Source organism: Protopterus annectens, chromosome 8.part0 (genome assembly GCF_019279795.1).
Source record: "Protopterus annectens isolate FY-2018-M chromosome 8.part0, PAN1.0, whole genome shotgun sequence".
NCBI lineage: Eukaryota > Metazoa > Chordata > Ceratodontiformes > Protopteridae > Protopterus > Protopterus annectens.
The window spans coordinates 941,933,505-941,946,181 of record NC_056741.1 but is presented as its reverse complement, the minus strand read 5'-3'; the positions used below and the strand labels follow the sequence as shown (position 1 = coordinate 941,946,181).

Sequence of the window (12,677 nt, the reverse complement as noted above, 5' to 3'; positions counted from 1 at the left end):
ATAGGGGGGGGGGATTGTTCCTTAATCTGGATATAATGCAGGAAAATAGGGTTTCTCCCGCTGAGTTTTTGGGTTTGGTCACTAGAAGTAGATTTTTGCTGCTGGACCATAGAGGTCTAGTGGAGCAGTAGGGCTGGAGAAGGTTTTGAAGGGATGGGACTTTAAGAGGATGGTTTACTACCCTGTGGGCAAGGGAGAGTTGATTCAGGTTAAGAAGTTGTGGGAGTTCAAGCCAGTCAAGTTCTCTAAGTGAGATACAGTGGCAGCTGCAATAAGATGCACCAGTAGCAAACTTAGCAATTTTATTGTAGCAAGCTTTGAGCTTATTTAGGTCTGTTTGTCTAAGGTAGGTAAGTATAGGGGAGGTGTAAATTAAAGTGGAGACTAAATGGGAATTGGCATCAGAAATTCTGGCTGTGTTGGTGAGGAATTTTGTTTCTGTACGCTGCACCTAGTTTTTTTGTGAACCTTTTTTATGGTAAGAGAAATGTGAATGTCAAATCTGAGATTGTTATCAATCACAACAACAAGTAGTTTGGTGTGTTCTGTTGGGGGGATGATGGTATTGTCTTTGGTTAGAATATTAAAGTGGGGGATAATTGGGCTAGATTTAGTGGGTTGGAAGATAAGGAGTTTAGTCTTGCTTGGGTTGAGTAATAACTGGGCATTAGATAGCCAGCTTTCTACAGATGAAAGGCTTCCTGTGTGATCTTGTGAGGTTCAGGTATAGTTGGGGCTGAGCAGATGAGGGTGGAGCCATCTGCATACTGTATAAGAGAAGCATGCTGGGTGACTGTGAATAGATCATTGGTGAAGAGTAAGAATAGTAGGGGACCAAGGACGGAGCCTTGGGGACCACCGAGTGTTACAGGAAGTCAGTATTGGACCAACGTAGGAGCCTTGGGGAGCACCGAGTGTTACAGGAAGTCGAGGAGATAGGTCATTATGCCAGACAACTGATTGTTGGTGGTCAGGTAGGTAGCTGTGAAACCAATCAGTAGCTGATTGGGAAAAGGATAGGTTAGTGAGAGCAGAGATTAGTAGTTTGTGTGAGACCATGTCAAAAGTCTTGGATAGATCCAGAAATATAGCAGAGGATAACAGGCAATTATTTTTATAATAAATAATAGCATTAGTGTCCTGATGGGAGACTAATAATTTAAAGATGGCTCCATAAACAGCAGGAATCTAATATAGACTTAGTATTGGGGGTGGGTGGTAGCAAAATGGGTGTGAACCTGGTGCAATGCAAAGAAACCAGCCAAATCAGAGAGGCAAGCAGTGGAAAACTGTGGGTGAAGGCCTCAGAGGGGATGATTACTAATACAAACTCTACTTGTAAAGTGAAGGAGAGAAGAGACAGCAACGTTTATTAAGGTTGGGAGTATGTCTTCACATTGAATTGCTTATTACTAGCCAGTTTATGCACAGATTAGAGTAGGGAGATACATTAGCAATGAAGGGGAATGTGTAGAGATGCAAATAAACAGGTTGGGCTCAAGTGATACAAAACTAAGGCAAACACCACTGTAAGGGCTGGTTGAGGGTTAAGTTTTAATCACAGAGAATAGGAAGGACCTGAATTAAGTGTACACTTTCTAGTGGACAGTTAGGATTACTAAACAAGCTGGGGGGGACACAAGGCTCAAACAGTCAGTGTTATTAGCATGCTGAGAACTACTAAGTAACACAGCTAATGTTAAAGCTTTACTATCATAACACATACATGCAGAATGCCTGGGTGGACTGACCCTGCTCTTCAGGCTCAAAGGTTATATCCTTAGTTTAGTTTTTCAGTACTGATTTCTTCCTAGACTGTATCCGTCAGTTGGTAGCCGTGGACTGCAGAGTTGCCTGAGTGTGATGTAGAATGCCTGGGTGGACTGACTCTGCTCTTTAGGCTCAAAGGGTATATACTTGGTTTAGTTTTTCAGTACTGATTTCTTCATAGACTGTATGGGTGGGGGTGATAGCCGTGGACTGCAGAGTTGTCCAAGTGTGATATAGAATGCCTGGGTGGACTGACCCCACTCTTCAGGCTCAAAGGGTATATCTTTTATATAAATATATAATATATAAACATAAATAATACTGAACTAGTGTTTTGTGTAAAACTCCATATATGGCAAAACCCTTTACTTTTACTTTATTATTCCTGTTACTAAGCAAATGTATCAAGTAGCTGCATGACTTATGCCACACACACATACTTTACTGTGAATAAAAAAAGACTCACATCAAAATAAAAAATATATATTTTTCTAGATTTTTGTAACTGTTTTGAATGTTGCTGTTATGCTTGGTACTAGTAGAAAACAAATAATGCAATGAAAGCAAACAAAATAAAATAAATTAATATAAACTGAGAAATGGCACAATCTGACTACTTTAGGGCCATGGAAGTGGTAGCATTTTATTACTTGTCTGTATACCGATTTAAAAAAGGACAGCTTCAGAACAAAATGTTTAACATCCAGAAGTCATACCCAAGAATCAAGTGCATATATTATGATCAATACTAGTGATAGCAAGGAAAGGTGTTACGAAGAACTGAAATCTGAATATACTCTCTTATTAAATTTTATTTTATTCAAATTTATTCATTTAGCCAAATCAGCATGTAGTAATGAAATCTCTACCATAAAGCTGAGAACAGAAATGTGACCCATAAACTAATTGCTTGGGAGAAACTGCAATTTTTGTTAGAGAAATATTAAGTGAATTCCTCTTGTATGTATATATTGTTATGGATATTGTATACAGTTTACTATAGTTCTTTCTGTAAATAAATATTTTGTTTGATCTTTGATTTTATAAAAAATTTTTAAAAAATTGATCAAAAAGAAAAAATAATTAACACCCGTTAAAAAAAAAAAAAAAAAATATATATATATATATATATATATATATATATATATATATATATATATATATACAGAGAGAGAGAGCACCGATTTTATATAGAAGAAGGAAGTTGTAAAATAAGTGAGTCACAGGTATGGCATATCCTTTCCCACATTACAGCCTAGCTGCAGACTACATGAGGGTCAGGAGTGTAGAGCATACTATAAAAATCATCTGATATGACTATAAATTCCTCTGTCCCTGCATCTCTATCCTTTGCAGCTTGCTAGGATGGAAGGGGAATACATTAGGACATTTAGGGATGCAAAAGTTTATGTTGCTATTGTAGCACAGTGAGCATAACAAATAAAATGGTTTCACAAATGTAGTGAATTTGGTTATAATGGTGAAACCAAACATCTCAAAAAAACTGCTTATCTGTCGTAGGAAATATTTTTATTTTTTCTTGACTCTGTAATCACTTTTTTCACTGACAGTAAAATAGCGTGGTATATAAATAGTGCCCTTATTTAGCAGTATATCCCAAAGTGATCCTAGCCTGCTAAAAAGTTGCAGCAAAATATTTCTCTGTTTCATTGGTAGGCACAGCACTGCTAAGATAAACCTCTTACCTGTTGCACTTGGGGTTAAGAATAGCTCAACTGTATGCATGGCTACTTGCAGAAACAGCTCCTTAACAACAAAGGCACAAAGAAAAAGCATTAACTTTGTATTTTGCATGGATTACACTACAGTATTTCTAGGCACTCCAGCAGGGTTCTTCCATATCGTTCTCAGGGTGCTGCCAAAAAATGCACATTTCTCCCACAACAGCTTTTAAACTGAATATCATAAGATTTTCTGGCATTAGCTTTCAGTTGTCACATGGACTTCAAACTTCTGGAACTCTTCCCCCTCTGTAACCATAGTTTTATTTCATCTTATTTAACAATAACCTGGTATTCCCTTTGCCAGCATTAAAGTTGCAGGTTTTTATGTACTACTAGTGCATACTTCTTAAACAAATATCTTTGTAATAGTTATCCAAATGTATTATTATTATTGTCCATGTGTTATTACACTACTTAAGAGATACATTATCATATGAAAATTTAGAAAAAGCACAGAGGCATAGTATTTGGAGATGTATACAAAATACAGGTGACACTTTTTTTTAACCCTCTGTGCTCTACCCAGCTGAATCCTATCTCTCTGGCTTATCCTGTCCACCCCCCTTGATATTTTGGGGTACCACAAATACTCTTTTTGCATACTTTCATCTATGTTCCTCTGCAGGAAACACCTCCTTGGCTTCTAAAGAAGCAGCTTGAGGCACAGATTTAAGAACCAGAGGGAAGAAATGCAATGAAAATTTTGAGACTGCTGGAACCAGGGGTAGAGATGCAATGGGGATGAGTAGACTGGCGGATGGCACCATCAAGATGTGGCAGCAGGTTAGTATCCCTATCTTCGAAGAGGATCCATGACTGCAGTGATGTCAAGGGGATCATGTGACTCTCAGATGACTGTTGCTAGCCAGTGAGACTCCTATCTCCACCAGAAGTCACACAGTCAACAAGTCCTTTTCCACCCTCTCCTTGGATATGAGAGCAGGCTGTCATCTGCTTCGCTGTATCCCTTCTAGCCATCCCAATCTGTGGCCTGAGTCTATTTCTGAAGTCAGGTCAAAGAAATTGTTGTAGAATCCTTATGGTGATATTTATTTATTCATGCATTTTTAAGGTTATGCTATGTTTGAAGAGGCTATTTAATTGATGGCAATGTCATCCAAATAGAAATCAGTTCATTTTCAAAACTTTTATCTATTAATCTATATTCAAGATAAGGAAAAGTGTTGGTTTAATTTGTATCCAAGGGGGAAAAAAAACTAATGGATCAGTCTGCATAGTAGTAAAAATTAAAGAATTAAGAATTAAAGCATGGATGCAGTGTTAAAATTGTTCTCACTCTAAAACTCTCTCTTTATTACAGCAGCTTTCTTACTGCAAATGAATCAATTCTGTTTTCAACTGGCCACGTCTCTGCAACATCTGAAGATGGTCATTACATACATAACAACTGCTTCCACAACATGACAATTATTGAATAGTTGCAGTGATTTTCCAGAGAATTAATAATATGTGTACTTTAACTGTTTGGAAAATAGCTCTTTGATACTTTTTTCACATATTTTCTGACTGTTCTCTAAATTTAATTTATAAGTTGCTACAAAATATATTTAAGCAGATGTACAGTCTCAGATACAAATCTTCAAGTAAGAAAAAAATAAGTGAATCTTCACTAAAATGTTCATAGAAAGAAAGTTTGCTTGCATATAGTCATAATTCTTAGCAAACAAATTATAACATCCTTCAGTATCATGGGACAGTCTGGGTAAGTTTTATGAAGTCATAAGTATGTAAAGTGAATAATTATTATAATTGGAGATAATGATTTCTATATCACTTTTTGGGGCAAGGTAGAATGCATTAAATATATAACATCATAATTTTGCAAATTCAGATACAGTAATTTCCCCATTTATCCAAGAACCATAGTGAAGATATTTTCCAGACATATGTATAACCTTTTAATATTAAAGGCATTAGTGTTTATCAGATTTAGCACTGACTTTTCCTGGTTTATCATTATATTCTTCTGTTTTTGTGACACTAAATTTTATTGTGAATACACTTACAATACTGTAAGAACATAAACACTGTCAGCGTGAACATTGGGTCTAAAATGCTAAGATAAATCTCAGCAATATTTTCATTTGCTTACATATGTTCTTGGCCTACTTTGCGTTTATATGTAAACTTTGGAAAAATACAGATATTAAACAGATACTGCAGCACTGATTACCAGCTACTTGTAGACGTGCTACCAACAAATATGCACCCTTTAGCAAAACAAGTAATTCTATCCATACGAATAATGTGAAGATGCAAACTGTGTGAGTATTTTCAAAGGGTTTATATGGCAATTTGTATATCCTGAGAAGCAAACAAAACAAAATTCCAATGAACACTTGTATACCATAAGTCAGATACATTCATGCTATAATACCATATTGAATGAGCGTTGTTAAAAATTTTGACATGTTATGAATTTGCTTAATGGATGCACACTAAAAACAAAGATACAAAAATAGGTGTAATACAAATATTGACAAATGTGGAGGACTTCCAATTTTTTTTTCTTTAGTTTTACAGGGTTTTAGATGTTTATCCTTATCTTATTAAAATATGGTGCAAGTAGAAAATGAAATCTCTGATTATAAATAATTAAATATGAATTCTTTACATGTAGATTTTGTGTTCCTCTTCTGCAAATTAGTTTATACTTTATAGTTTATATAACACGTTTCTGAATTATTGTAGTTCCCACATATTTGATAAACAGATATTGTTGAAAAATGAAGTTTTCAAGAAACAACACATCTGGCATATTATAATCAATATATATTTAAAAAAACATTACTTCTGATAGATTAGTGTAGATCATCCATTTTGCTTATGTATACTTGTCATGTACATGATGTATATGTTTCAATGAGCTGCATATTTGTGTTGTTGTTACAAAGAATCACATTCAGTGCTGTTGCTGTCTTGTGTATTCAAACTTTAGGTGTTATGAGGTATAACCCCATTGATTAAGTGTATTATAAACCAGGGTATTTGAAGATATATGTTTAATGGATGAATAAATTCAGCAGATATGATTTTACTTCACAGAAATGACTTGATTTCTTTAGGGATGTAATAATTTTGATGGACTATAGGTGGGAAATATTTCAGATATGAACATATTTTACACACCTTCGTTTTGCAATCATATTTTTTCTGAGACAATTTAATACACACACACACACACACACACACACACACACACACACACACACACACACACACACACACACACACACTTACACACAGTTTTTTTATAATTTAATACAAAATCAAACAACAAAGTCTTACCTCAGACTCATGGCTGGGATATCTTTCCTTAAGAAATTTGTAATTTTAATATGTCTTGGACAGAACTGCTTACAAATCACCAGTTCCCTCACACTCTGCTCTTCTACTCTATATATCATACAAAAATAAAAGATCTACAAGGACACTCAAATTAACATATATAATGGTACATACTGTAGTTTAAAACATGTAATTATATACTTCCAATTATTATTATATCCATCTATTCTTGCATATGCTGAAAATAAATTTTATAATTCAGTATTCATGCCTATAAGCTATTCCAGTATATTTTAAAATGTTATATGACAACTGGAATAAAATGGTCTAAGAACAAAAATGAAACCAAATGTCTAATCCATTGTGACAGTACACGTCAGATGTGAAGATTCTATATGCCTTAATTGAAAACATTTACTAATACATCAGAACCACTTTTATTCTAAATATATTAAATATTCTCCAGCAATACTTTTTTTCTTCAGTTGTAATACTTAGTCAAGTCTAGTGGCAGAGGGTGGGGGTCCCTCAATAAACCTCAACATGAGTTTGATTGACTGAAGAAATGCTAGCCCAGAAGAGAAGGGACTGAGCAGCTAGTGGGGAGTTTCTTTTCCTACATAGGTAAGAGGGATTGTTCACTTCCAGAATTAAATTTGTGGATTCCTTGGGTCAACAAAATTCAGCCTTGACATTTTGTCCATATTTGGCCATTTAAACTTAAGTATATGCAAAATGCCTAAACACACATAATGCATGCTGAATGTACACTGGCTGGTAAAACATAATATTAAAAGTCCATTCAGGTAGTATAATATTGCTGTGTAGGCCATCTATGTTTTATATGTACATATATGTACATGTGATATGCATAATGCACATGTGACTGATCTGCATATTGTTGTCATTAAGATTCTTATTCATTGCTGCTGCTGTCTTCAGGATTCAAACCCACGATTCTCATGAAATAGATAAAAACACCACTGGGAAATGAATGGACAGAAAGAACATCTTAAAATGTATTGTAAATGATGTGTGTTTTCACCATCTAGCCTTCTTTCTGTGATGTAATGAACAGATAAGAAGTTGTCAATAGATGCATGGATTCTGTTATTACTTTACTTTAACAAAATTCTGGCAATTTTTTTTTTTTGCAATAGAACACACCAGGATATGCAGCACTGCTCATGGTGTGACATGATTGTGAAGCTGTTAAGAAGGTTACAGCTTACTTAAAGGTTATACCGCTCAGCTGTCCTTAGTTTTAAAGCATACATCTCTCAACTGTCCCTGGTTTTGCCTCAGTTTGCCCTGGTCCTAGTAATTGTTTTTTTTTTTTTTTTTGGATCTCCTGGAGAACTGTGGAGGACTGCCATCAGTTAGTAATGTTGGTCCAATACCTCTTAAGCATCCGGATTTTCCCACATGGTCCATATGTTTGTTCTGCTCCTCATTAAAATGTTGTGCTTTTCTAGCAAACCATTAAGGAATTAAGCTAATAAATAATGACAGACATTTAAGTTTCAGATTTCACATCCTTCAGGAAATGTATGTTAATGCAAAAGTTGTTAATCTACTGACTTTTTTTAAGTTTTAAGAGCAATAATTAAAATCTGTCCCTAATTTTGGGGGATTGTACCCCCCCCCCACTATTTTGTTAATTTTACTAAATAAATTATTTTTGGCTTTGTCCAGACATCCTGCACTAAGAGGTTGAGAGGCACAGACATAATGCTTACTGTTCAGAAAATGCATGCTGATATAAATCATGGTCTGGCATTAAAGATTCATGTTGCTTACTGCTCAAAGTGTACAAGTAAACAGAAAAAAACAGTAGAAAAGTGACTGATGTTCTTCATGCTTCACTGCTGCAGTATTACCCATTGGGTTATCCATGCTGTGGTAGCCCTCAGTCAGTCCAAATACCAGAGTCAAGGTTTTGTGCATCAACTGCTGTCGCTTGCTGGGTGATGTCAGGTTGTCCAAGCTATAAAAGAAAGCAAGCAACGCCATTACCTCAGTCATTTTTGTCATGGAGCCCGTAGCAGAAGCAATTTGCAACAGTGATGGTCAGCTGTTTCCAGATTTTGAACTTCAGCTGAAAATGTCTAAAGCTAAGTACCCCATTGGGGATCCTTCTTTTTCTTGCACTAATCGATGTCTGAAAAAGTCAATAATTGTCTTGCCTGTGGAAAGCAAATACCACACAGAGACTTCCATTCTTACTGCATCACTTGCTTAGGCCCAGATCATGATGTACCCCGCTGTTGGTTCTGTGCTCTCTTAAACTCTAGAACTATTCATCGTAGAGCTTTGTTTGTAGCCAGTTATTTTCATCTTCCATCTCTGATTACTGATATAGCACCCATCAGTCAGCAGACCACAGATCTTCCGAAAAAACGTAAAGATAAGGATAGAGACAGACCGCATAAGGCCAAGCCTTACAATGACACCATCGCTAAATGGGTTGTCACTTCTTCAGAATTCAGTGAGATGCTTTCGCACCCCCTGATGCCCAACTCGATTACTTTGCAGGCCTCTACTGAGACCCTTTTGGAGTCCTGTATGCTGCAGATGTCTGCATCATCTAACAAACCTTCGGCTGTCTCTGCCTTGGTTGGGTCCAGAGCCGCTAAGCAGGCACCGGCTTCTGAAGACACAGCTCGCACTTCGGATTTCACTTCAAGCCCTTCACCCTCTCGTCTGATTAACACACCGACAGCACCGAGGGATACTCTTCAGGCCAGACTTAGAGCTAATCCTAGGTAAACAGCGAAAAGTCTCCATTCCACTACAACTCCCCCGCCTCAAACTAGCATGCTTAAAATGGCAGAGGATCTCATCACTTTCATCCGGGGTAATCAGGCCATTCCAGACATCCATTCGGATTTAGAATCAGAGGGATCTGACTCCTCTGTTTTTGAAGAGGAAAATCCTCTTACTGCCTATGAAGACTCAGATGCAAAAGAATCAATTCCTTCTGCATCACCTCCGGAGGACTTTTCCTTTGGGGAAACCCTCCACACCCTTAGGGGACACTTCCAATGGGAATCAATGGATTTTCCTCAATCCAAGAAAAGACTAAGAGGGTTTCTACACCTACCCCAGCATAGGTCTCTGGCCACCCCATCCATCTTGGAGGTGGTAGATGATGTTTACCAAGAATCCAGCCTTAGCCCTGACACCCCTCCACCTGCCCCCAGAAAACCTGACAGGTATTACAGGGTACCTGACTCACAAAAGTTCCTCTACAGAAATCCTATAGCAGATCCAGAGGTGATTTCTCAAGGACCTAAGGGAATTAAGGGTACATCTGCAAAGAATCCCACTCCCTCAGACAAAGAATCTAGGGCCCTGGACAGATGGGGTAAAAAAGTATATACCTCTACAACTTTAACTATAAGGGCTCTCAACTGTCAATTCATACCGACAGCACACTTTGGAACTTTTGAAACAGAAAATTTCTGCTTTACCAGATTTTGCCAACAATAAAGAGATATCATAACTATTGCACTCTTCAGCTTAGGTGGCTAAGCACTCCTTGCACTGTGGATTTGATGCCATAGAAGCTTCTAGCAGGGCAGCAGTGACAGGACCTGTTGTCAGAAGACATGCATGGTTGAAGGAACAACCTCTCCCTGATTATGTCCAAGCTAAAATCATGTCTGCACCTCTTGACAAAGACTGCTTGCTTGGACAGAAAACTGAAGAGGTATTCAAAAAGATGGAAGACAAAGCAAAACCGATGCAGACTGTTAAAGGTTTTCTTCAAGTACAACCTCCTAGGTTCAGCAGAAAGTTTTCCTCTAAACACTGGTCCTTTCCTGCACAAACAGGCAGGCACAAGGCAAAACCCACAGGGACAGACCCACTAGGACTCAAACTCAGGGCCAGCAAAGATCTAAACAGTGGCCCCCCTCAAACATTAGAGCAGGGAATTCAAATGTATCCCTGTATGGAAAAAACTCTTAATGACTACCTTTCCCATCTCTCCCTGCCTACGCCACACCAAAAGCTAGGAGGAAGGCTATCTCTCTGCTGAGAAAATTGGAACTCTATAACAAAAGATCAATGGGTCTTAAAAATCATTGTTCAGGGGTACAAATTCAATTTTCAAGAACTACCACCTCCAAGAGGGTACCCAGACCTACCTCCAAACCAGTGGGCAGAAGCACTAAAACAAGTGCAAAACCTAATATCCCTAGGGGCAGTAGAACCTGTACCTCCAGAACAAGTTGCAAAATGATTCTATTCCAGACTATTCCTTGTTCCCAGGAAAGAGGGGACTTGGCATCCCATCCTGGACCTATCCTTTCTCAATACCTTCCTGGTAATCTCAAAATTCAAAATGCTTACCTTACAACAGCTCTTAGCAATGCTGCCAAACAAAGCTTGGATGGTCACCTTAGACCTAAAGAATGCTTACCTGCACATCCCAATAAGGGAATAATGCAGAAAATTCCTGTGCTTGAGAGCAGGATCATTGCACTTCAAATCTCTGCTTTGCCCTTTGGATTAGCTACTGGTCCCAGGGTATTCAGCAAATTCTAGCTCCTGCCATTGCTTTCTGCAGGCAAAACAATGTACAGATTTACCCTTACCTGGATGACTGTCTCATCCAGGCAAACTGCAAGGAAATACTCCTGCAGCATCTCTCATTTGTAAAAACCCTGTGTACCTCTCTGGGGTTCACTATCAATGAAAGAAAATCATATTTCTGGGAGCCTTACTGGACACAACAGCAAATGGCCTTTCTGTCCCCAGAAAAACAAAGTTTCTTACCAAAATACATCAATACTCTGGCCTCCTAAACCCAGCTTTCTGCCAGGAAATTCCTGCAAGCTCTAGGGTACATGGCCTCATGCATCCTCCAGGGACTTCTGGCCAGACTGCATATGAAGAAAGTTCAGTGGTATGTAAAGAACATATGGTGTCAACACTCACAGCCTCTGGACACCTCCTTGCCTGTGATCCCTTGCATAAGATCCGAGTTCCTTTGGTGGTTCCATGCCTGTGCTCTGAACAAGGGACTTCCATTCACCCTCAGTCCATCAGAACAGACCATAAATACAGATGCTTTGGACATAGCCTGTGGCACCCACCTAGAAGGCAGCTGTGCCCAAGGTCTCTGGGATGCACACAAACTACCCTTGCACATCAACCAAAAGAAAATGATAGCAGTGCAACACTCTCTGACATCCTTCAAACCCTACCTCTAACCAGGGGTTCTCCTCATAAAAACAGACAACACCACAGTCATGTGGTACATCAACAAACAGGGAGGGACTCAATCTTACCCCCCGTGCAGACTAGTCATGAACCAGTGACTAACAGCCTCATCCATGGGACTGCATCTTATAGCACAATACCTACCGGGCATCAACAACACCCTAGCAGGCCACCTAAGCAGAAACCTACTGGACCCACATGAATGACACATACTCAGAGACATTTTTTTGCAAATTATCCACACATGAGGGACCCCCCCCAGGTGGACCTCTTTGCCTGTCATCTAAATCACCAAGTACAGACATTCTGCACCAGGGAGTACCATCACTTGGCCTGGAAGGTCAATGCCCTGACCTTTCCTTTGGAATACCATCTTTGTGTATGCATCCCCACCTCTTCCTCTCATTCCAAAAGTATTAATCAAGATAAGGGAGGAAAAACCAAGAGCAATATTCATTGCCCCAGATTGGCCCAGACAGCATTGGTACCCACTGATGCACAACCATTCTCATCAGCCCCCCTGGCAGCTACCTATGATTCCTCACCTGCTATCCCAGGGGGTGGCAATGCTGCACTCAGACCTTCAGACACTCAAACTCTCAGCATGGCTTATTGTACCATAAC

At 38.5% G+C, this 12,677-nt stretch overlaps 1 protein-coding gene across 2 annotated transcripts in view; it reads left to right on the top strand.

Moving 5' to 3' along the window:
* LOC122809170 overlaps positions 1–6,573 on the top strand; it is a 726,709-nt gene extending 720,136 nt beyond the window's left edge. The window contains exon 6 of one of the 2 annotated variants that reach the window (XM_044080459.1): positions 4,840–6,573. The gene's annotated coding sequence lies outside the window, so the exon portion shown is untranslated. Of the gene's footprint in view, positions 1–4,836 lie in introns of both variants that reach the window. The other variant, XM_044080458.1, reaches the window with a different exon arrangement.
* The last annotated feature ends 6,104 nt before the right edge of the window (positions 6,574–12,677 follow it).